This window comes from Diorhabda carinulata, chromosome X (assembly GCF_026250575.1).
Source record: "Diorhabda carinulata isolate Delta chromosome X, icDioCari1.1, whole genome shotgun sequence".
Taxonomy (NCBI): domain Eukaryota; kingdom Metazoa; phylum Arthropoda; class Insecta; order Coleoptera; family Chrysomelidae; genus Diorhabda; species Diorhabda carinulata.
In genome coordinates this window covers 5,495,418-5,520,822 of record NC_079472.1, presented here as the reverse complement: position 1 = coordinate 5,520,822, position 25,405 = coordinate 5,495,418, and positions in this window count along the sequence as shown.

Below are 25,405 nucleotides of genomic sequence, written 5' to 3'. Positions count from 1 at the left end.
ATTTTCAAAGAATGGTTCGCAAAAATGATAGATCTTCTTCCTCAGAACTGTATAATAATAATGGATAATGCAAGTTATCACTTGTAAAACTGCTGACAACCGAGTAGTTAAAAGATTTACAGAGCTTACAGAATTCAAAGAATATTGAGTTCCATCCCAAAAAGAACAGTTTTCTTTGAGTTCCCTTCATTTAAAAAAATTGAAATTGGTGAAATTTCAGAAAATCTAGGTGGTTAGAACCCCACCCCAACATTGCGAACTAAACCTGATTACTGTGGGCACAAATAAACAGAAAAGTTTCAAGAAAAAATAATTCTTTTATAAAGAGAGTTGTTGTTTGGAGGCTGTAAGTGATATCAAGCCTGAAAACTGGAAAAAGGCAATAAATCATATTATTAAAGATAAACGATAAAATATGGAAGTTGAACAATATTATGGATAAAATGATCGAACAAGGTAAATATTGCGTGAACAGTTCATCTTCTTATTCCATTTATTATTTAGATTTTAAAGATACAGCTATTAAAAATATTTTTTATGAACCTGAGGTTGTTTAAAAATAATTATTTATTATACTGAAAACTGTACACTCGGCTACAACGTCAAGCTAAAATCTAGTGATTTTCACGTATACAATTTTTTTTAGTGACAAGAAAAACGATGATTTAATATAGAAAAATTATATTATAATAATATTCAAATCAGACAACTATCTATGTGAAATTTGAATTTTGAAATTGGTAGGCTATGTTATACTTATAGCGACAATTAGACCTGCGTTGCTAAGGAAACTTTCAACGTAATCAAATAGCTCTGAATTGATTTGAAAATTTTGAGCTTAGTAGTTATTTAGAAGTTATTTTCAATACTATAAAGTGAAAAATGTCTGATCCCGAGTTTTATTTGACTCCACCGGAATTAGTAGAAGTAGCCAAAGTAGCGTCACAAAAATTATTGCCAGCTAAATCCGGAAAATTTACGAAGCTGCTTATGGAATGGAAGTTGAAAAAAAACATGCAGTTCATTGTTGGAAACGGTTTTATTTGCTTATTTTAGAAATGTTATAAAAACAAAAACCATCAACAGTGTGGTTAAATTGTTCATGAATTTTATTTACTGGTCTAGGCTGTTCTTGTATTCAGGATTCGAGAAACTTGTTGAAATTTTGAAATCAGCCAGGTAACATTAGATGATATTGAAGATTCAGGAGCGTTATTACTTGTGAAACTCGAGGAAACAAAGAATGTTGTAAACGGGAGATCTGTAATTACTAAAAAAATTTTACCGAATATACATAGGCAATGTTTCAATCAGAATATAGATGGAAATCAGTTCTATAATGTTTCCGAAACAGTGACTAATTCCATTCAACTTGAAAATGCTTACTCATTCACTGATCATTTATTTTGAAGATCGTCTGCTACACATTTAGTTGAATCTGGGGGAGGCTTGATGACGCTAAAGAAACATAACGGTTGTCATCAAAGTCATCAACGGTCGCTAAAAGGTATGTTGATGAATCGGTAGCACATAGTACAGAAATAGATAATAAAGTGTTTAGAACGTGTGGTAGTGCTGAAATAACCTGACATACAACGGGAGTTGTGATGTCACGAAGAAAAAAATTCGGTTGCTGTGCGGAATAGTTTAAGGAACATGTCATTCATGCTATTTATATTTAATAATTGTACTTTTGTTATAATGTAACTTTATGGTGTAATAGAATATTCTAAAATTGAATATCTACATTTGCTTATGTGTTTATACAATATCCATGAAAAAATAATTTACCTTGTTGCCGGTCACAGAAATTACAAACCTCTAAACCTATAAATCCAGTAAGACACAATGTTCTTCATACTTTGTGGGAAAAAATTTAAAAAAATGCACTTTCTTAACTTCAGACAGCTGGAAGTTATAAGTAGGTTAATTAGGTAAAAATTTAAGTTAATTTATTGTATTTATACAAATGTTATTTTATACGAAAATATTCGAGGTATAACTTGAAATAATATTTCAACTCTCTACTAGAAGAAGTCTATAGATAGCGAATGCTTCATCATTTTATTACTCTATCATACATAAAAACAGACTATAGAATAATAAATCTGAGGAAATGAGAATAAATTCGATTCGAAGACAACTAATATTAATAATTTTAACAATTTTAATAATATTTTTAATAGTATTTGGGACATAGTGAACACTGATGCTATTGCAAACAGCACATATATGGAGCAAACCAAATTTTCTTTTGCGTTTATTCTTATTACAATTATAGCTTCATCCAAGAAGATTTAAATAATGCTAACTTTAGACAAGTAAAGACAGAAACTCTTTATTTTTAATGTTTCAAATGAACTTTATTCAAAAATACACTCAATTTTATCCTACAAACCCGAAGCCAGTAACTTGAAACTGAATTTTTTTCACTAATTATTTCAGTTCAAACTATATCATGATAATTTCAGACAAGTTACAAAATAAGTTTGTAATTCAGTATATATTCGAATTGATAGATAGCATTCTAAATGAAAAATTTCAATAGATGCTTTAGACACGAAGTCTATCTTACATGATATTAACAATTTTCATTTTTTTCAGGTGCCTAACCATCATAAACGCTTGATTTTAATTGAATTTCCAATTAATACCAGTCATTAGCGATGGCGCGACCATTTTCTTCGTTCTCGTGCAACGGCATTCATATTAAGTGGTTTGCAAATAGCGAGTGAGGTTTAGCTTTCACGCAATCGATGTGTGCTTAATTTTTTTGTTTTTTTTTTTTGTTTTTCGTGCGTATAAAATAAAATTTCATGTGCTACCGTAACTATGTTGTCTACCAGTATATTGTGTATCAAAAAGAAAAAGAAGAAGACCTACAGCTTATCAACGGACACGAAAATCGCGTTAAGGCCTCACCTGTTAGAAAACGAGTTAAGGTGAGTTTTTATATAATTTCTATACTCACAGTAATGTCGATTTTTGCACGCATACATTGTATACTTCTGTGTATAGTATCAACTTCTCCGAATCTATAGTATCTCGTACGATTATGTTTGAACCCAAAATAATTCTTATGTGATTACGACACAACTGCCACTATTTTTTTTTATTTGATGGAATGACTCTTTTATGTCATGATAACTTAAGTAGTTAAGCTTCAAAGCTAGTTGTGCTTTTAGAAAAATCCACGAAAATTCATTTTTAGACGACGCCATCTGAATATTGCTCGTTCTGTATTGATTTACATACCGAAAATTGCGTTTGAGTGTTCCATGTAGTGAAAGTGACAGTTCCGTACTGCAAAACACTTTCGGGACGCTCTCCCACTTCAATGTTGACAATTGACAGTTGACAGTTGACAGTTTCACTTCGATGATTTTGTATAACCTTGATTTTTTAATTTTCTGAAATTATTTGTTTTATCCGAAGTTTTGTCTAAATTAATGAATAACAATGAATGATGATGAAAAAGAAAACATCAGCGATGAAGAGTTACTCGAATCCACGCCACCTGATCTCACCGAAGAAAGCAATACGGCCGTTCTTAATTCGTTGCCGGATAAACCTCGTGCAAGGTACGAAAAACAGTACGAGCTCTTTATGAAGTGGTGTCACCAGAAAAAAATTATAAAAAAATGTTTATAATTCTCGATTATTTATTTTATTTCCTCAATGTAATTGAAAACGTTTTGGATCTTATAAGTCGTCTAAAAAATGTTGTGTACGCCGCGGCTGAAATACTACTTTGTTGGACTCGTCTGTTGCTCGCCTCGCATCGCATACAGGGTGTTTCAAAAAAGGTGATCCCGTATCTAGGATACATAAAAAGCTGAAAAATATTTGGGGTTCGCTCAGTAAAAATTTTTAAAAGGGCGTGGAGCTCAAGATAGAAGTTGTCGTTATTGGTTGAGTAACCATTTTCCGAATCGATGGACTGGTACAGAATCTCCGATTAATTGGTCTCATCCGTCAAGCGATTTTAATCCCTTGGATAACACAGTTTGGTCGTATCTTAAAGAAAAAGTTTAACGTCATTTGAATGACCTCATAGCTGACACCCACCCGTTTTTTTCAAATTTTCATTGTGATTTTTTGTTAAATTAATACATACATCAGTACTTCATATCAGCATCGGTTATTACTTTATAATTTGAAATCAAAATATTCCGAAAATGGTACATAGTATCGGTTTTTAAAACTTGCTCAACAAATCTAATATTGAAAAAGTTCAATATTATTTGGTACGAAACAGACATAAAAACAAATTCATTGGGTGTATCAGCTTCAACATCCTTTATCATGAATACGGAAGTCGTTACCAAAATTTTTTACTGAGCAAACCCCAAATATTTTTCACACCCAATATATATATATATATATATATATATATATATATATATATATATATATATATATATATATATATATATATATATATATATATATATATATAAATATATATATAAAAATTATTCTTTTTTCAATTAAAATAAGCTTAAACTTAACAATATTATGTCTATATAAAAATTTACATACAATTTGAAAATTTGAAATAATAAGCATAAAAATTTCTGATGTCCTTCTCATATAATTATATATTAAAATTATGAAAAAAATCATAAAAGTAGTTTATTACATTAGTTAATGACTAAAAACCTCTAAAAACGCGTAAAAAGTATTTTTCAAACTTTATTATTTATTAAATAACAAAACAAATAACTTTTCATGATAATTTCCATCATAATTTCAATGATGGAAGGTCTACAAATTGTTTTTTGAAATTATTATGTATGTAGATTCCAATACATACAGAACAGTTAGAAAAATTTTCTAATTAACAATTGTAGAACTTATTAAAAAAATAATTAAACAAAGGTCTGAAGGTCCTTCTCTATCGACCACTCGGTACATAATAAATCGGTGTTTAATTGTAAAAACTGCTTCCAGAGACTTACACAAATATAACCTACAAATCTTTCATAAAACTACAAGTTTATTATAAAGTTTCTCGATACTTAATACTCCTGCGTTCGTCTGAACTGGTTCAAGGCAAAAACGATCTATAACAATCAGATCACGATCGTATTAAATAAAAACTGAACCGAAAGCGACGTGAATATCGAAAATAAAAACTTGCATTCCCAACAAGGTGAGAGTTGAACAGCAATGTCTTACGCAAAATAAAAGCCAGCAGTTCGTGCAACAAGTACATAATGATGTTTTAGAAGCGAAGGTATTTTTATAAGCAGATAAATGAACATAAAGGAGGTGCTCAAAATTGTTGTAAGCACGATTATGTCCAATAAACTTTATGTATTTTCTAGTGAAACTGACCTATATTAGCCGATAATTGAGATTAATGGAGGGAATAAATGATTAGATGATAAAAATATGTTTTCGTGATAAAGCTAAATACTATTTCAATGAATGAGAAAATATGTATCTAGTTTCTTGTGTATATCGACTCAAAGTATACACAGGAAATTTCGCAATAAAATGAATCCTCTTTCATCCCACTGCCCAAAAAGAATAACGAAACAAGATGCGAAGATCACAGTTTAATAAGCTTGATAAATCATACTCTGAAAATATTTCTGAAAATTATTCACTACAGTATTTCCATAAAACGCGAATCTCGGTTTGAGAGATGCACAAGTACTGGTTTAGAACTTCTACCACCAGAGGAAAGATGTAGTTATGAGGCGACTTGACAAAAACAAAAAAGATATACGCTGTATTGAAAACTTGTATTGGAACCAATCAGCTGCAGTTAGAGTTGCCAACGAAATTTCAAATGTCCATAAAACCCTTAGATAAGTAAGGCGGAGACTTCTATTTAACCTTTATTCGGAAAACATCTTTCAAGAAGCCCTCGAGGATCAACAATTAGGTATCAAAATAAATGGCACATGGATCAATAATATACGATATACCGATGAATAAGTCCTGAAAGGCTCCTATCAATAGTTGGAATACACAGGCGGCTTATGGGAATCAATATAAATATAAAAAAGACAAAATTCCTAATAATCCGGATAGGAGAAGCAAGGAACTCATTCATGAAGTCAAAAAAGTGTTTACGAACTCTTTGGCCTCAACCTCAGAATCAGATTAGATGCTATTGTACAGCATGGAAAGTTGGACACTGGAAGTTGATACCATGAGCATTTGAGATGTGAATCTGCCGAAAAACCAACGATAAATTTCTAGTAGAATATAATGATAACACGAATTTCTGGGCACTATAAAACGTAGGAAAACAGCATACCTGGGACAGGAATAAGAACCACCAGAGAGGAAACAAAACGGTCAAAAGGGATCACAAACATCCATTAATGGGTATGAGAAGGAGAATAAGAATTCGATGAAGACGTGTAAATGTTGTCTAGGTCTACGAAACAGTATTATTCAGAGCGTCTTAAGTTGTGTAAAGAAGTATCCACGGTATTCAAGTTTTGCTGCCACGTTACTCTCGTTTTACTTTTAAAGTCCTTGTCGGTAATGTTATAAGTTTAAGTACTTTTGGCTGTTGATATTACAGTAACTGTAATGATTTGAGTTGTGAGAGATTGCTACGAGTCATGTAGATATTGAACAATAGGACGATCAGTAAATGTATTGTTACGAACTCGTCCACGATATGCGCCGTGAAACTGGTCGTGTCCGAATACGCCGAATGGTTTGATATTTATGGGCGCCTTTGAGGTATGTTTTTTTTAAAACAGCGGCGAGTTGTTTATGTTATTTTTTTAGAACTAATTTCTAGGAATTCATTTTTGTTACCTTTCAGAAATTCTATAAATGTTCATTCTGATATATATTCGAGCTTGTTTAGCAACGAGAGTTAGTTTATAATTAAAAGTCATAATGAACGGACCGAAATAGAAAAGCAACCGGGGATTTAAATCAATTGAATAATTTAGTTAAGTATCAGTGAATAATTAATTATTGTAGAAGTTAGTTAAGTCTAGTATAAGTGTTTAAATAAATTGAGTGAATACAAGACAGTTTTTATAAATTCACCCCACCGATAGAAATAGTATGAATAAATAAACAAAACATTACAGTATTTTGAATAGATTAGATTGAAACAAGTCACTCAGTACATATTTCAACGAGTTTATAAGGGGTGACGTGTAAATTGCTAAGCGGTAAACTGTATGTAACGGTAAACTGTGTAAACTTAAAATATGTAAACACTGCAAGCTGGTGGGATGAGGGATGATTGAAATTTGTGGCGTTGTAACTACTTCTATTTCATTCTTAGAAGCATCCGTATATAAAATTAAATCGTAGTTATTATTTCATTTTCAATTACTTTTTTTAGTGTTGAGTGTTTATCGTATCTCGTAAGAGATGTATTGAATTTAGGAAGGTCGATAGTCCAAGGTAAAGTAGAGGAAATAGAAACACTAATTGTTTGTGAGAGGTACATGCTGTAGAGGTGCTGTGAAATGGTTGCTGAATGGTATGATTTACAGGTTTAGAGGGTAAACAGGGCGAACAGGATTAAATGATACAGAGGCAGCATAAAAAAGGAGTTGCTGTTGTCTAATGTAAAGTGTGAACTCATTAGCTTCGCCGCGGTCTATAGGGCTAGATCGGGAAAGAGCTAAACAGAGACTTCGAGCTGTATTATGCAGCAAGTTTAAGAGGTTGAGGTCTAATTTTAACGTCGAGATATGTACGTGACAACCATAATTTAATTTTGAGTAAATTAGTACTCTATATATTTTGAGAAGAGAATTTTCATCAGATTCTCAGTGGTAATGCGAGAGGATTTTAATAATTTTTAATAGTTTGCAGCATGTGGTTTTGGTTTCTAGAATACGATGTAAGTCGAGAGGCCTAAAATTGTACAGAGATTGAGACGGGAAGACAAACGTTGTTAATAGGGGATATTTTCAAATTACATCTACAATATAATTAAATACAAACTCTATTACTAATCCGATGCTTTATACCTACCCTAGACATATTAATAAAAATGAGCATTAAATAGAAATCACTTGAAATGAATACGTGCTGAAAACGAATATATTTGAGGTGTGTACATATTAAATAAACAATGATTTATATCACCTGAACAATACCAAATTCATATAACGAAAAAGATAATTATGTAATTATTTTAATAGCACGAATTGATATATTAATTAATTATGGTAATATGGTATACTCAACTCAAATTCAGATGGTACCATTTACAAAAACTTCGAACGTTCGATGTAAATAACCTCCAAATGTTTGTTATGAGTTTGGCAACTTTCAAATTTGATAAATAGAAGAATGGATCGTTCTTTTCAATATGAATGTATGTAGTTATGCATAGACTAAAAAATTACCTTTAGGAACCAAACAACGCACCCAATAATGAACTATATTATTCTATTTCTATATCACAAAATACCTAACGAATAGGAAAAACAAATCCCATACTTTAATTGGTCTGAAAAAACATACCTGCATGAATATAACTTCGTTCATGCGATTGTTTGATGACAAAATATCATGGTGGAAATATATTATTCAAAATTTGTGAAAGAAATATGAACCAAAAACCACAGTAAGGAAGATTTAGATATATAATCCAAGAAAACATCATTTATAACTCTAACGATCCAATAGTCGAAGCTCGTTGAATTGAAATAACCGAATTAAAAGAAAAGATCCGAAAAAAATGTATGAAAATTGATAAGAGTAATAGTTACACTCTCACAAAACGTGGCTGTGAATCTAAATATGTAACTACGAGGCTTGCTACTAAGTTTTGAGATAGACAAATAAAAACGAATATTTATGATTCGATGTATTGTTTTTCAAAATATTTTCCATTAAGATAAATACACTTTTGCATGCGTGTAAACCAATTGTCAACAGTCGCTTCTTCAGGTGAAAAACGTTGACCTCACAATTTATTTTTAATCTGCGGGAATAAGAAAAAATTTTTTGAAACTCTTCTGGCAAACCAATGCTAGTATACTATTCAGAATTACACTTTCTACGTTGCTCTCAGGGAACGGTGGTACGGAAAAAACAGACTTCGAACAACTTTTGTTGTATTGAAAGACCCATACAGTCCATTGTTGTTTAATTTCGGGTTAATATGCATAAATCCAAGATTCGTCGCCTGTCATTATATTATAGACGTCTTTGCTTCAACATTGTGCTTCATCATCGAATGTTGAGCGAATTGATCGGCATACTACTGTTGGTTTAATAATAGGATGTATGTCTCAAGTATTTGTAAACAACTAAAAAAACACTCGTATGACAACATTTATTTGATTTATTTGATTTCATTACAATCCCAAAACTTTAAATAGCTTTAGATTGATTTTAGTTGTTTTCTTCTCATGCTCTTTAATTCAGAGTATTCAGTTACTTTTTTCGATTCTCTTCAACTGAATTTTTCACAGTTTATCGCCTAATTTGTGCCTGTAAAAATTGAAAAGTTTGGTTTACTTATGTCCTGGCTATAAAAATTTCCATTTAGTTTTAGATGTACTAGAATATTTGAAGATTATCTAGTTTATATATAAAATGTATCAATTTTTTCCATTTCAAACAAGCTCAATCCATCCGTACTCTGATTTTCGCAATTCCTGAAATATAACTGCTTAGACATTTTATGAGTCTAGTACTTCATGACTGTTTTCTCATTTTCTTGGTACTCCAGATATTTATTGATTTATTGAAATCCGAAACCTTTTAAAACAACGTTATAATATAAAACAATACTCCATATTATCACAGATTATTCTGTGAATCCCGAAGCATACATTAGATGTGAACAAGTTTCAACATGATTGACGGCTTAAATCGGTTTAAGTTGCTCACGACATTTTTGTAGATTGGAACATTGTGAATTTTATTTAAAGTCAATGAAATTGTAGTAATAAAATAAAGATAAAACATCGGTAAAAATGTAAAGTAATGTTTGGCGACAAAACTTGTTTTAATGGTAAAACAATGTTTTACCATGAACCGTCACTGTTTTTCATCTATTTATTTGACTGAAATTATCCTCATGAGATACTTAATAGATTTATTGTATATTAATAGAAGTCCGTGGAAAATAATGATTTCATCATGTTAATGAATTTTTCAAAAATTCGATTAAAATCAGTGTGTATCTATTTTAAGAATGACGCAACCTTCATACGACGATAATTAAATTCGCCTCTCCGGGTTTTAATTTCATCATAAAAGTGACAAAGCTTTCCTAATATTTTCCATAATTGCAATCCATAAAATTTCATCTTCGATAATTACTTTGCTAAGCTGTTGAAACGAATTATTTTATAATAAAAAAATCAAACACAAACACAGTAATCAATGTTGCTGAAGGTCGTACTAACGATTATCTTGTTGTTTATAAAGTTTTTATGATATACGACGATGATTCGTATGCGACCGTGAAAAATTGGACTGCAAGCTTCAAAAGAGGTAAATTTTCCATTGAAGATGATGACCGATCGGAAAGAACAGTTTCTGTGGCAGTTTTATCAAACCGTCGAATTGGGCTAAAAAGGATATCTGAAGCACTGAATATTTCATATGAATGCGTTCATCATAGAGTTCACGTCAATCTAGATATGAGAAAAATAGATCCCTAAATGTTTGAATATTGACCAAATACGTGCAAGGGTAAAAGCATCGCGGTCGATCTGTGCTCGATTTGAAAACGATGTAGACTTCTTAAACCAATTTATTACTATAGAGAGACTTGGGTACATTTCCACGATCCAGAAACAAAGCAACAATCGATGAAATGGTGACACTCTGGGTCTCCAAGACCTAAGAAGTTTTGTGTCCAAAAATCTGCTGGAAAAGTTCTTGCTTCAGTTTTTTGGGATTTCCATCCAAAGTAATAATGATTAATTTTTTGGATAAGGGTAGAACGATTACTGGAGATTACTGTTCGACATTACTGACCACTCCACGGGAAAAAATTAAAGAGAAAAGACGCGGAAAACTATCCGAAGGTGTTTTGTTTTTGCAGGACAACGCCCCTGCATACAAATCTCATGTTGCCATGCAAAAAATTCATCATATTCACCAGATTTGGCTCCCTCCGACTGTCATTTCTTTCCTCAACTGAAAAAAAGGTTTAAAGATCGTAATTTTTTTACAACAACGAGGTAATAAAAGCTGTGGAGGTCTGGTTTGCAGAGCAGGTTCGCTGTAATAAATGTATCCAATTATAAGGGGAATATGTGGAATAATAAAATATTTTGACATTTAAATTTCGTTTGGTTCTATAGTAGGCTAAGAATTTTTCAATATATCCTCGTATGTTCCCTTTATATTTCTTAGAACGTACTCTACTGATAGATTGAATAGCGTTATAGATAGCGAGTCCTTGTCTTACTTCATCATCAATTTTCATAAAACCATACAAAAGGTATTTAGACCAAGTAGGTCTTACAAAATAAATGGACAAATTTAGAACAATAACCAGACCAGAAAATCTTTGTTGCGTATAAAAATCTAGTAGAAAAATAAAATTCGACAGGACATTATAAAAAATCAAAAAAGATTGGAAACACTTCATACACGATATTTAAATATGAATCACACAGAATATGGTATAAGAGTATTCGATTATTCATATTAAAGGGTTTTTCGTACTCAACTTCATACCTTTTCAGCCCTTATATAAATAAATTAGCAAAAATCCTATAAAACGTTTGGCCTAAACACAAAAAGAAAATATACTCATTTTAAAATTGAAGTACTTTTAAACAAACTCTCATTTTCCTGTTCAGCCCTCGAGAATTGATTTTTGTTAAAACGCTGATATACGTATTTATTATTTATATTCTTTAGCACAAACCCAAAATATGCGAATTTCCATCACCTTTTTAACCCCCTTTTAATAATGGAGAATCTAAAAATCTTTTCCCGATGGGATATTATGTTTCAATAGGAACCCATAATCCAAATTTCATAATTATAGTTTCAATAATATCGGCTATACGATGATGAATCAGTTACTCAGAACATTCATTTATACAGTGTGTCTAGTTAAGTTAGAATTATTTGTAAAACTTTTTTATTTGTGGTGTTATGAGAAAAAGTTATTCTTGATAAAAAATTCTGCATGGTCCAAAAGTTGAAATGCAACCATCTGATATCAATTTTTTGAAGCACTATACGAGGTTTTTCAAAAAATTTGAATTTCGTGCAAGAAAAATGTTATAAAGTAAAATTGTTTTGAATTAAAATACGAAAATTCAGGTTCTGTTATTATTTACTAATCATTCCGTATTAATTATTCTGGCTGGACACAATTTGTCTCTCTACCTGTTAAAAATATGATAACCTTTCTATTTATTACTGTTTTTGAACAACCTTGCAATTTACATACGTAATGGATGCATAATAATTGTTTATTGTAGAAATTGAAAAATTCATACAAAGAATATTATTCAAACAGAAACAAACATAATTAAATTTTAATGTCCTACAGCTTCGACATATCCACTTTCTCTTTGTAAACATTTAATTGTTCTTTTATCAAACTCTTGTAGATATTACTTTCCGTATCATATTTGAAATAATTTTTTGGTATTCTTCAGAAATAATCCTCTCAAAATGGTCTACATCATCAAATGGTCCTCGCTGATAAACCTGCTGTTTTAAGTAACCCCATAAAAAAAGTCAAGGGGAGTCAAATCAGCCATCCTATGAGGCAACAAAATATCCGAATACCTGTGAATCATCTTCTCATTTAACTACCTATTGTACTATGGAATCACTTGAATTGTGAAAAATAAAGATACTTTACTCTTGCACAAAATTCAAATTTTTTTACTAACCTCGTATACTGCTTCGAAAAAATTGATATCTGATGGTTGCATTTTAACTTTTAGACTATGCAGAACTTTTTATCAGGAATAAAAAAGTTTTCCATATGGTTCCAACTTAAGTAGACACTGTATATTTAAATAAAAGTCAGTTTTTTATTTTATTTATGGATTCGTTAAGTTTTAACATCGCCTGCTAATTATCTTACCCAATATACACGTTTGCTATTTAGTATGCCGGATTGTATAACTAGTAGAAATTATTACTTAAGAACGAGTGCGAAAAATACTTTACATGAATAAATATAATGGAATTGTTTACGTTGAAATTCGTAGAATGATAATATGAAAAAGCGTTCTGTTTTTTTATCATTTTGTTAATAAAGTACGGTTTGTCTGAAATAATTTTATTTTGTTTTCATAATATCAGTGAAATTACAAATAAGAGTTTCAACAGAAATTAATGTAGTTGTATTAATATTTGAATTCTTAGATATGAAAAAAAATGTCATAATAAAGATAAAAATACACATAGAAGCATATTTTTAATACTTATATTCTGAAATATACAGGGCTACTCATTGATACTGGCAAACGTAATTATCAAATAAAAAACATTTTTAGATTTTTCTGGTTATTTTATTTTTTATAATATCATATATTGCAATGTTATACAGGATAGTTTGAAGGATATAAGCAATTATAAAATTATTTCGTTGTATTTCAGATCCCTGTACATTATAGCACATCTCAATAGGCATAATCTATACAATGCGGTCCATATGAAAGAAAGAGAAATGGTTTATTATCAAAAATATTGTTAAAATTTGTAGACAAAAGCTTGTAAAAACTAAAGAGCAGATTAAAAATTACTAAATAAAGATAAAACAAATAAAATAAAATTACAATATACAGAAGGAAACTACAATGAGCAATAAAATTATAGGTTTTAATAATATGTAATAATTAGTATATAAGTCGTATATAAGTCCATAGCAAAAATTGAACCAGTATGTTGCATGCCCGAAATTAAATATTGTTATAAGAATAGAAATCGTTCACAGAGTAGAAGGCACTTGCCAGTGAACACGCTCTCAAATTATGCGGGAAAGATATTTATTTGATTTCAATTGGCAAGTGATTGTGCATTTCTTTGCAATGTAAAATATGAGCCTTTAACTAATTCTGAACAAGGAGTAGGTAGGTAAAAATCGTGCTCCGCATTTCTAAGTGGATAGCCGTGTAACAACTTTTCTGAAATTGTAGAACGTGCTTACGACTTGGGAAAACGGAATTAAAGATGAATAAGAAAGGAAGAGTCAAAATTTTTTATTTTTTAAAAATGTCTCTGCATTGAGACCTTCTGTTTAGTACGAGTAAATATCTAACAGCTCTCTTTTGTAGTTTGAAGATTCGCTCAAATTTAGTTGATTTAGTAGACAAAACTAGACGAGAGAAATGTAATCAGAAGCTTTACACAATTCCCCAAAGTCCAGGGTATTTCTATCTGTAGCCAAAATTTTTGATACCTTCTTTCAAATGTCGCTTTCAGCTCCACATTACTGCTAATCTCGAGTAGCTCTCTCGAAACATCACATTCTCCACTTCCGTTTCATCAAATGAATTTATGATTCATGATGGTATTCAGAATATCTTCAAAAGATGAAATTCCACTTTGTTTTTATTAAATGGAGGCTGTCCCCTTGTAATTGTAAGTTGAGATCTTTAAATTTTTTGAACAAATACGGCTTAAAAATAGATCAGGTTTTATCCTAAATCAGAATCTTGACTTTCCAGAAACTCTAAAACTGTATCAACAAGTGAATAAAATCTTGATAAACACAACTTTCAACAACCAGCGTACTTCGGTATGTAACAGCAATCCTTGAAAGTCTTCATCATTTTCATCGTACAATTGTGCTAATAAGCGCGTATTCATTGCCTAGCTTCTTATTTTGTTAACAGCATTAATCATAAATTGAAGCGATTGCTGCAATCTATTATACAAATTTTTCACTACTAGATGTTGTCGGTGGATAACACAGTGAATAGCGGTTAGCTCTGGTATAATTCTTTCAAGACGGCTTATAAATCATCGTGGATTTATCCATCTGTTGCCACCGAATTAAAGTTTCTTTAAAATTCTGGAAACAAATGAATAACGTTTATCCTTGACATTCGTATTTATATTGGTGAAGAATCAAACAAGTTTATGCAATATTGCAACCACATACACCACAAGTCGTATTAATTTGCACGTCTGAACAATCGTTGCGGACGGGATGGCGAGAAGCCTCGACGCGTTGTACTGAAGATGAAATATAACAGTTTTAACAAGTAACAGTCGCTGAGCTTCTTAAAATATTATCTGTGTTTTTGGGAAGAAGAAGTTAATCCAACATTTTAGTTCTTCACCATCGAAACCAAATAAAGTTTTCATGCACCCCCGCTTTCGATTGTGGACCCCTTGTTGAGTCTCTCGTTAAAGCAAGCATGAGCTCAATTTCACAGATAATTTGACAACATCTCGTCATCCAAAAAATGCATTGCTATCTTTTTGTGCTACAACAATGTGAAGTTTGATTTCAGACTTTGTATTGTGTTCTAATACCAATTAATTTGTGCGAGGTAACACTACGTGTTACAACAACTGAATTATGCAGTTTTGAAACAAAATATATAGTAATAAAAACTACATATCTGCCAAGCTGACAACTTGAGCGACATCAAATGGTGTATTTCTTTCTAAATACAATTGAACAATTCATCTCTCACTTAGCGCAATGACATAGTTATACATAATATCGTTTACTTCCACTTCTATTGCAATATCATGTGATTCGATTGAAATTTTTCCCATGATTAAACAAAATCATAAAAGAACAAAAAAATCGAATCTGCATTGTTTTATACTTGAAAAATAAAGTTGGTAATATTATAATGAGTTACCATAGTGGGAAAGAAATAATTCGTCTTCATTCTTGATAACCAAAGATAAATAGTTCACTTATATCATAGGGTATTTCAAAACAATTTAAATTAAAATCAAAATTTTCCATTCGATTCAACCAAGCTGAAATCGGCAAATTTGAGAGATTTACAGACAAAATGCTATGAGTTATACATTGATTAGAAGATGGGTCAGAGTTCAATGAAAGACGAGATAAAGTGCCTAATAGGCAACGATGTAAATACTCATCTTTGATTATTGATGAACTGGTTCACGGAATTGAATCTTAAACAAAAACGTTTACAATTAAAGCTTGTGTTATGGAATTTCCGCAAATTTCTCGATGCCTTAACCATGTAATTATTACTAAACTATTAAAATGTTTACTCACTCTTGGCTGTGACATATCTGACCATCCCCCATACAGCCCGGACCTCGCTCTTAACGAATTTCATCTTATACCTAAACTCTTCCCTTGGTAGTGAACACTTCAACGATGATAACGAGCTGAAAGAACATTTTCATGGTTCAAAGCACAGCCGGCAACCTTCTATGAAGAAGGCATACAAAAACTTGTGCCCCATGTCTATAACGAGAAGATTAATCGCAAATTAACAATAAGGTTTAGCCAATCAAAGCTTGTGGAACGTTTAAGTTCCTCTTTATCGAGCGTTCGAGAGAGCCATAAAAGTATTTAGCTGCTGCCGCATTTTTCAACTTACCCTTACCCTTGTACTCGAAAGTTTTTCGCTTAAGTATAGAGTGGGCTGTAAGGAATTGACCTTTGCATCTAGATGTAGGAGTAGCTTAAGTAGGGACAAAGGACAAATTCCTTACAGCACTTTCTATAGTTTAGTAGTCAAGGAATAAATGTGAAGAGTCCCGCCAAGGAGGCTTTCCCGCTGGAATTAATTTTTGCGGGAGAAGGTTTATTGGTGAGAAAATTCAATATAAAACAGATAAGTCATGTCATTAGATTTTATTTCACCTTCAGTCTCTGAAGACGATAACTTGGTTATCGAAAAGCTCGTGAAACAGTGTAATCGTGAGTCTTGGTGTAGTGGTGGTGTAAACAGTGACTTCAGTATTAATATCGCCAAAGGGTTCCTGAAATTTTAACTTGTAATAACCACACAAATAGCAATATACTTTTACTGTTATGGAAAATCTTTATAATTAGCGATAATTTATCAAATCAGAAACTACAAAAATTATGTACTTAAGTAGATGTTCTCTCAATTTCATATTTATAAGAAGTAAACAAGATAATATACACGGTGTTTCCAAATTCATGCGACAAAATTCAGGTTGTTATCGCTCGTATATGGCCTTCGTGTCATGGATTGCGAGTGCACGAATATTACAAAATTTCAAGATTTTAGCTTTACTTAAATTTAATAAATTTGCGTACCCCTTTTAAGATTGATATGTCAGAAAGGGATAGACTAAAGAAATTTTCTTATAGGAAACATCAATCTTAATTTCATACGAGCAATCACCTCCTGAATTTTGTCGCTTGAATTTAGAAACACCTTGTATTTAAATTGAGGTATAGGAATTTCCACATACGATAACCGGCATTATTCATTAACTTCTGATATGTTTTACGACCGACGAGGCGTCTCAGTCGTGTTTGAAGTAAAAAACCAACTAAAGACACTTTACTATATTCAGAGCGTTATCTGCTATTATGAACCTCAATATCATGGGAATACCATCGATTTCTGATCATTTAGACCCAATAAAATCGACCTTAACAAGGCTTCCGTTCAGGGGACGTCAATGGTGGTGTTATTTAATAAAAAAGGCTGCAATGTATTTTTATATGATGAAACTTTAGTTTTAGAAACGTTGAGACAGAGAAGATTAGATTCGCATCATGATTAAAGGGTGATTAGGTCACTAGAAGTACCGTAAGATCAGGGTTGATCCAAGAGAAATTGGATATATTTTACCACTGATGTTTACGGGCGATGTCGTTTATAAACAGAAAAAACAATATAGGGCCTAATACTGTGCCTTGGGGGACTCAATCTATTGTCACAACGTTGAATCAACCCTTACAAACTGCCTTCTGTTGGTAAGTTATGACTTAAACCATACGAGAGGTGTTAAAATATTATAATTATCACAATCGAAAGCCTTAGTGATTCCTATCTAGGCTAGAATGTAAACATTATTTAGGAGGGAGATTATAGCATCATTTGTGCACTTGTTACTTAAAAACCCACTCTTGCACATACATTGTCGAGTCTCCTATTATAATAAATATCTTTGGCAGCTTTTATTGTCTTGTGATAAATTTTTTTGTATCGTTTCACGTAATTTTTCGCATGTTCTTTGCAGATATACTTAAACCTTTAATGGCCCATTTATTTTGATTATTTTAGATACCTGCATTGTACGTTAGTATCCATGACAATGAATTGAAAGTTTTTTTACATATCTATACCTATATTTTCATCTTTTCAACTTTGTCTTCATCACCATCCATTATTTACATTATTCTTACGACTGTTTTACGCAAAAAATTTCATTTTTAGTGTATTTTAAATAAAAAATTGTTTCAAACCAACCTATTGAAGCTTCTCGTAACTTGAAATCAAGAATTCACTATTCTTCCATTGAAAATGGAAAACTGATTTATGGATTTCCAATTTGCTTGGTCAAATTCAAATGAGTCGGATTCAAAGCCCTTTGTTTCAGTGTGAAAATCAATGCAATTTGCCTCAATATGCAAAGCGGCAGTTTGCGTTGATTGTCGGATTTATTTTAAAATCAGTTTATGTATTTTGAATAGAGGAAATTAGGGGAATCCGGGGTATATTCAATCGTATAATTTTCTTTCATCTATTTTAATTCATTAAAACCAAATAGATTTTAAAAAGAATGATTGTTATCAAGCATTCCTAAAAGAAATAATCGAAGTTATGAATTATAATTTACGTACAAAAAAATGATAGAAAAGAATAAAAAATATTAAGGATCTAAAGAAAAACTCATAAAATATACAAAAATTCAAAAAAATCTCGTTTAGTACACTGCGAATTTCTATTTATGCAAAGATTGTAATATGATTTATTTCGATATTAACATATTTTTATATTATTGACGAACTGCTTCTTTTTAGTTTGATATCCAATCCAATAGCAAAAAAATAAGAGTACTGTTATTTTGAAATTCATATGGGGTTCCAATTATATGGTTTACAATGAGTGATTTGATAACATAAAAATCCGCGATCCAATTTTCGCGACAAAATATTATTTGTCTAGTAAATGTGCGTTTCCATTGAACACACAATGGGAAAACAAGTTTTTCAAACACGTTGATTAAAGTGCTGTTTTAAAAAACATTTCTTATTTCAACAAACAATTGTTTGACAAACATTTTCACCAAACAATTGCGATTCGGCATGAAACATTAGTCAGTTAGGTTTTGTCGAAGAATGGGTGATTTGAACCGCCGCCGCACATACGGGTATTTAAACAATCTGAGCGGCCATAAGTCCATTTTGCAAAATGCAATACCAAACTACCTAAACCGCTGGTTGAAGTAGATGACTAGTCTATGAATTATACCTGACCCCTTTCATCTCTCTACCATGCAGGGGATACATGTGATTGTTTTAAGCGTTATTGTGATTTTGTCAACTTTAGCTGTAAATATTTTTGTTTGGACTTTTAATATTGAAAAAGTAGTGATGGATTTGGATATTTCAGGTAAATACTTACAAGTTTTGATAAAAATCAAATATTTTTATTTTAGTTTTATGGTAAGGGTTCGATTTTTAAGAAGTTATGCATATTACAACATTTTTTTTGTTTTTATTTTTGTTTAATATTATACATGTTATGGTATCAAGTTAGATCACGCTATATTTTTCCATTCAGTAAAAAGTTTAGAGCTTTAAGAATTGGCAAATCAAAAAATTTGCCGCGGAAAAGCGCGGATAAGTACTATTAATATTATTTTTTATAAGATCTTCATTACTTTCTTGCAATAATTTTGTGTTTATATGCTCGATGTGTTTAGGAAGAATTTACTTTTTTAAAAGCTTAAAACTAATATTTAGGATATTTATTATATAGACTGAGTGTTTGAAGACATTTTTGCGTGTTTTTAGTAAAAATTAAACAAATATAAAAACCTTAGGGATGTTTTCATACATTTGTTGTTAAAAAATTGGTTTTCTAAGCCGTGTGAAAATATCTGTAAAAAACACTATTAAGATGTTGGTGCAGTTTTAAATTATATGTTTTTGTTTAAGTTTCACCTAATTCTTCGGGGGTAAGAGTTGTCACCCGAAAATACTTATTTGAATAGATGCAGAGACTGAATTTACCTAATTTGTAAAAAAACTTAATGGTTTGAAAGAGCAACTTTTGTTAGGTAAAGGTTATACTGAAGAGCAAATTAATAACTTCAAGCGCACTTTTGCTTATTTTAAAACCCAAGTGAAACAAAGGTGGTTGAAATCCCACAAAAAGGAGGATGTTTTTATCAAGTACAACCGGACCTGGCTAGAAGGAACCATTCAAATTCCTGTAGCTGGGCAAAGCCGACCAGGCCGACCGCTCAAGTCATTTGGAGAATCTAGTGAGCGCACCAAAAGAAGAAAAACCGAGGAGATTCGGTCGACATTAGATAAGGAAGTTATTGTTCATGCTGCTCAGACTGAATTGAGAAAATCTGGACAGAGAGACGCTTCAGAAATATTAAAGCAAATTACCTGCACTACTCCAAAACGTGCAACTAAGTACAAAAAAGCATTTTGTGACTCTAAAACTAAAGAGGTAGAGTCACTTACTGTAACAAAGGCTTTAGCTATGTTTGTTGATGCAGACTTAACTCGTCGACAATACGAAAGCATTAGAGTCACCAACAAAAAGTTTTTTCTATGTTATTCCCTTTTACAAAAGGCAAAACAGATGTGTTATCCACCTTCGGAAGAAATTAGAGTAACAGCTACATGTGTCGAGTGTAATTTACAGCCTTTAATTGATCTGACCATTAAGCGCTTATCTATGTACCTGGAAGAAATCCTAATTAGCATAAAAGAAGAAGAGAGGGACAAACTAAAAATTATTTGTAAATGGGGTTGTGACAGCTCACAAACATTTTAGAACATACCGTCAAGATTTTGCTCGAAAATTTTCCAGGGAAAACTGCAATACGGATATTTATAATCGGTTGCTTCTAAGTTCAGATCCCCTTCTTACCAGCATGAGAAAAATTAAAAAAAGAAAATTGGGTTCCTTTTTACCCAAAACCGTTAGTTTAATTGTAGCCGAGAAACTAATTTTCGCCAAGCAATCAGCGTTCAAGATCGTCTGGCTATAACACTCTTGGCTTCGGGTGGTTCCTATCATTCGTTGATGTATTTATTTAAGGTATCCAAACAAAGCATTTAAAAAATTGCTCAGGAGGTTTGCAGCGCAAATGTATAATGTTTGAAAGAATACGTAAAGACAACTTCAACACCCAAAGAATAGGAGTTAGTTGCTGCGAGCTATAAAAATATATGGCAGTTCGATCAATGTCTAGGAGCCCTTGATGGTAAGCATATTGTATTGTAATTATCAAAAAATGCAGGTTACAGTTTTTTAATTACAAAGGTCATCACAGTATAGTGTTAATGGCACTTGTGGACTCCAAGTAACTGTCGCTATTTTCCAATTGGACTGATATAACGCTGGAAAACGCTTCCCGGGGTGTTGATTTGTCAGCCAAAAAATTGAAATAAGTTAATCTTTTTTTCTGTGGCCCCCATCCCGGACTTACAATTTGTTGCTAGTAACTTTTTCTCTGATCTATATTGCACTAGAAGAGTTTCAATCTTTCTTTTAATCTCGGCGACATTATTTACACCTAAATATTTTGCAATGTCATCTAATGCATCTCTTCTTTTGATTTTGTTTTTATAATCATCATTATTAGGGTCCCACAATAAAGGTTTGCCTTCGTAAATGTTAATTAACCTTATCAAAATCTCCTGGCTCCAAAACTCTTTACTCATTTTGCGGAAAAACCACACACACACTTTTCCAGTAATTATTTTCAATAAAAAATACAAATAATGTTTATATCCAAAAACTACCCTGAAAAAACACTTCAAAATACACTAAAACAAGCCAAACAGGTCCCCTTTTCCTTCCATACATGAAATGTTTGTTGGGATAGCGTCCACACCAAAATCACCGGCGAACATTGTTTTTCAAACAAAAAAGTTTGGCAAAGTTTGTCCATTGTTTGTCCAGTGTCCAATAGGATCAATCTAATGTAATCCTAGTGTATTCCTCGTCAAGATAAACTGATAAGAAATATTTTTCTTTTCAATAAGGTGATCCTGAGAGGCTCCTTTTATAAACATGATCAGGGAAACCTGAAAATTGATTTATTTTAAGTAGGGTTAACCTGATGTGCTCCAAGCGTCGACCTCGTCAGGTTATTCCTAATACAGTTAACCTTGTTTTAATTTGATGAGGTCATTATAATGATTCAAGGAAATGAGGACAAAATTAGACAATAAATAACCACCATATTTCGTACTAGACTTGATACTTCTTAAACTATGCAGTCCAAAAAATGGGACGTTTTGATTTTGCGAAAACTATTTAAAATTCCGCATATTTATTCAACCCAAATAAATTAATTTGGAGAAATTTGCTTGATTGGTAAAATTATATTCAGCCTGCCCATTTTTTGAAAATTTACTCTATTTATTAAACTGTTAAGACAAAATGTATTTCAATAAAAAACACAATTTTTTTTCAAGTTCTTATTTTTCCATTAATTCACAAGCGTGAATTCTGCGGTCTTGGTTATCTTTGGTTAATTTTTACGGTTTGTTGTTGAGCTTTTTATTGCCACTTCGCGCATTTTTTTATGGTAATACCTGTAAAATAATTCATTTATACAGGGTATCTCAAAACGATCCAACTATTTCAAGAGTAAGCGAGAAGGAAACAAGGCGCGGGGGAGGGACGGCGTGGGTGTTGTTTACTAGCGCGTTACTTGAATTTTTAGTTGCGATCATGCCTTAAAAGGGAGAGCAACGCTCGTTTTGCGTGCGTTCGAGAACAATAGATCACTTATTCGAGTTCGATTGTTGTATCGGTTACATTATCGACATTGCGGAAGCTCCAAGCAATTCAATAATTTTAGCTTGGATTTAGACATTCAATACAACTGGAAACACTATTGGCGAAATTCATCACTGCAGGACAGCAAGAACGCCGGGAAATATTTGGTCAGTAGCAGATTCTGTTGAGACTCAGCGTCAGAAAGCGTGAATCTCAACTAGGATTATCAATAGCGACAATGCACCGCATAAAGCAATCTGATTTACACCTAAAGGCCTATAAAATCAGATTGTGCAAGCTCTACATGAAAATTATTAAGTTATAAGATTGAATTTTGTAAATGCAATGTTGAAGAGATTTAAAAATTTCAACAACATGTTCTTCAGCAACGAGGCACATTTTTATTTGGATGGATATGTAAATCACCAAAATCATCGTTTTTGGAGAGAAAAGAATCCACAGACCTTACATAACCGCCCGTTACATAACCGAAAAGTCACCGTGAGGTTCGCTATGTCGGCGAACTGCATTATTAGGCCCTACTTTTATGAAGATAACAGAGGACATACAGTGACTGTAACTTCTGTACGCTATGTCGGCATAATACGAAATTTTTTCGGGCCTCAACTGCAACAAAGTGAGCATTATAACCGGCTGATATGGCTCCAACAGGATAGGGCCACATCGCACACCACTAACAACTCTTTAGCTGCATTGCCAGAATTGTTCCCAGAAAAGATGATTTCAAGAAGAGGTGATATTGAATGGTCACCTTGGAACCCTGACTTGACCCCATTGATTTTTTTATGGGGTTATCTTCGTTTTATAAACGACATCGTCTATCTAGACATCAGTGGTAAAATATGTCTATTTACAGACGACACTAGTTTCTCTTGGAACAACCCTGATTACACAGCACTTCATAGGACCATATTTAGTGACCTAATCGCCCTTAAATAATGGGGCGATTCTAATCTTCTGTCTCAACGTTTTTAAGAGTTTTATCATACAAAAATAATTTATTAAATAAAACCACCATTAACGTTGTTGAATATGGAAAATTCTTAGCGCTTAATGAGGACAATTCCTTGAAATGGGAATTACATATCGCCGCCTTATCTGAAAAAATTAAGCTCCTCCTTTTTTGCGCTGAGATCAGTTTCCAAAGAACTGAACTTATCAATCTCCTTAACAGTCTATTATGCCCTTCTTCAGTCGCCGCTTCGATATGCCCGATATCTACTCGGACTAAACAGCAGGATTCACTACAGGAACTTCTTTAAAAGATTTAAAATCTCACTCTTCCCTCCTTAACTTTGAATCCATTTGCCTAATTCGTAAGCACGCTTCTACCTACTCCTCATTCAGAATTAGTTAAGAACTCAATATTTTACAATGCAAAAAAATGCACAATCACTTGCCAATTGAAATCAAATCGATATTATTTTTTCCCACATTCCGCAAAAATTTGAGTGTGTAAAAAGTAAAATTTTGTTTCTTATCTTTTAATTCATATCAATGAATACATATAAAAATACTTTAGTATAATGAATTTTTTTTCCATCTAAAGTAGTTGGGTCGTTAGACCTGCGAAACTATAGACTGCGAAACTGTAGACTTTAGATATGCGCTTAAACTGCTAATATATACATAACCTTAAAATTTAGATATTGGTGCCTAATAAAAAGGTGGATAATATAGAAAATGGATAAACTTATGATATACTGATATATGCAGGGTCCTTCACGACGAGCTGAATCGATATGTATATGGAAAAGTACAGCGATTAGTGTTCTGAAAATTTGCTTGCATGGGTTTTCTGAAATGCTCGTTTCAGCTATAATAATTTTCTGAAACTTTTTCTGAAACGGTTATACCGGAAGTGGACCCAAACTTCGTTAGTTTGAAAGGAATGCTATGGTTTTTATTAAATTTTTGGAATCTACGCATAATTTCAATATTCATTTATATAAGGCACAGTCCACCCTTCTTTTAATTATACATGCAGCCCTCCACTAAAAAAATTATATTTCTAAGTTTAAGTGAGTGAGGTCTAATATCTTTGATATTTGGACAAATAACACTTACAGCTTTCAAAATCTATGAAAACCAGAAAATGGTGCTGAATTTCGCTATCTAAAATCTTCGAAAACTTAATTTTTTCAAATGGCAACCCCCATTTTTCTCTTTATCATTGGATTCTACGGTTTAAATTAAGGGGACTTCGTTAGTAAATTCATGTATTTCAAATTAACGGTTTTAGTAGAGACTTGAAAAAACTGAAATCTTCATGGTTTTTAATTGTCGGTTGTCTGGAGCGACCAAAAAAAAGCTAACATATCAACAAACAGCTTGACGCTTAAGCGTTGCAAAAGTGTTCATCGTGTCCCATTAAAATAACGAAGTTTGGGTCTACTTCCGGTATAACCGGAAGTTTCAGAAAACTTAAATTATTTTAGCTGAAACGAGCATTTCAGAAAACCCACGCAAACAAATTTTCAGAATACTAATCGCTGTACTTTCCCATATACATATCGATTCAGCTCGTCGTG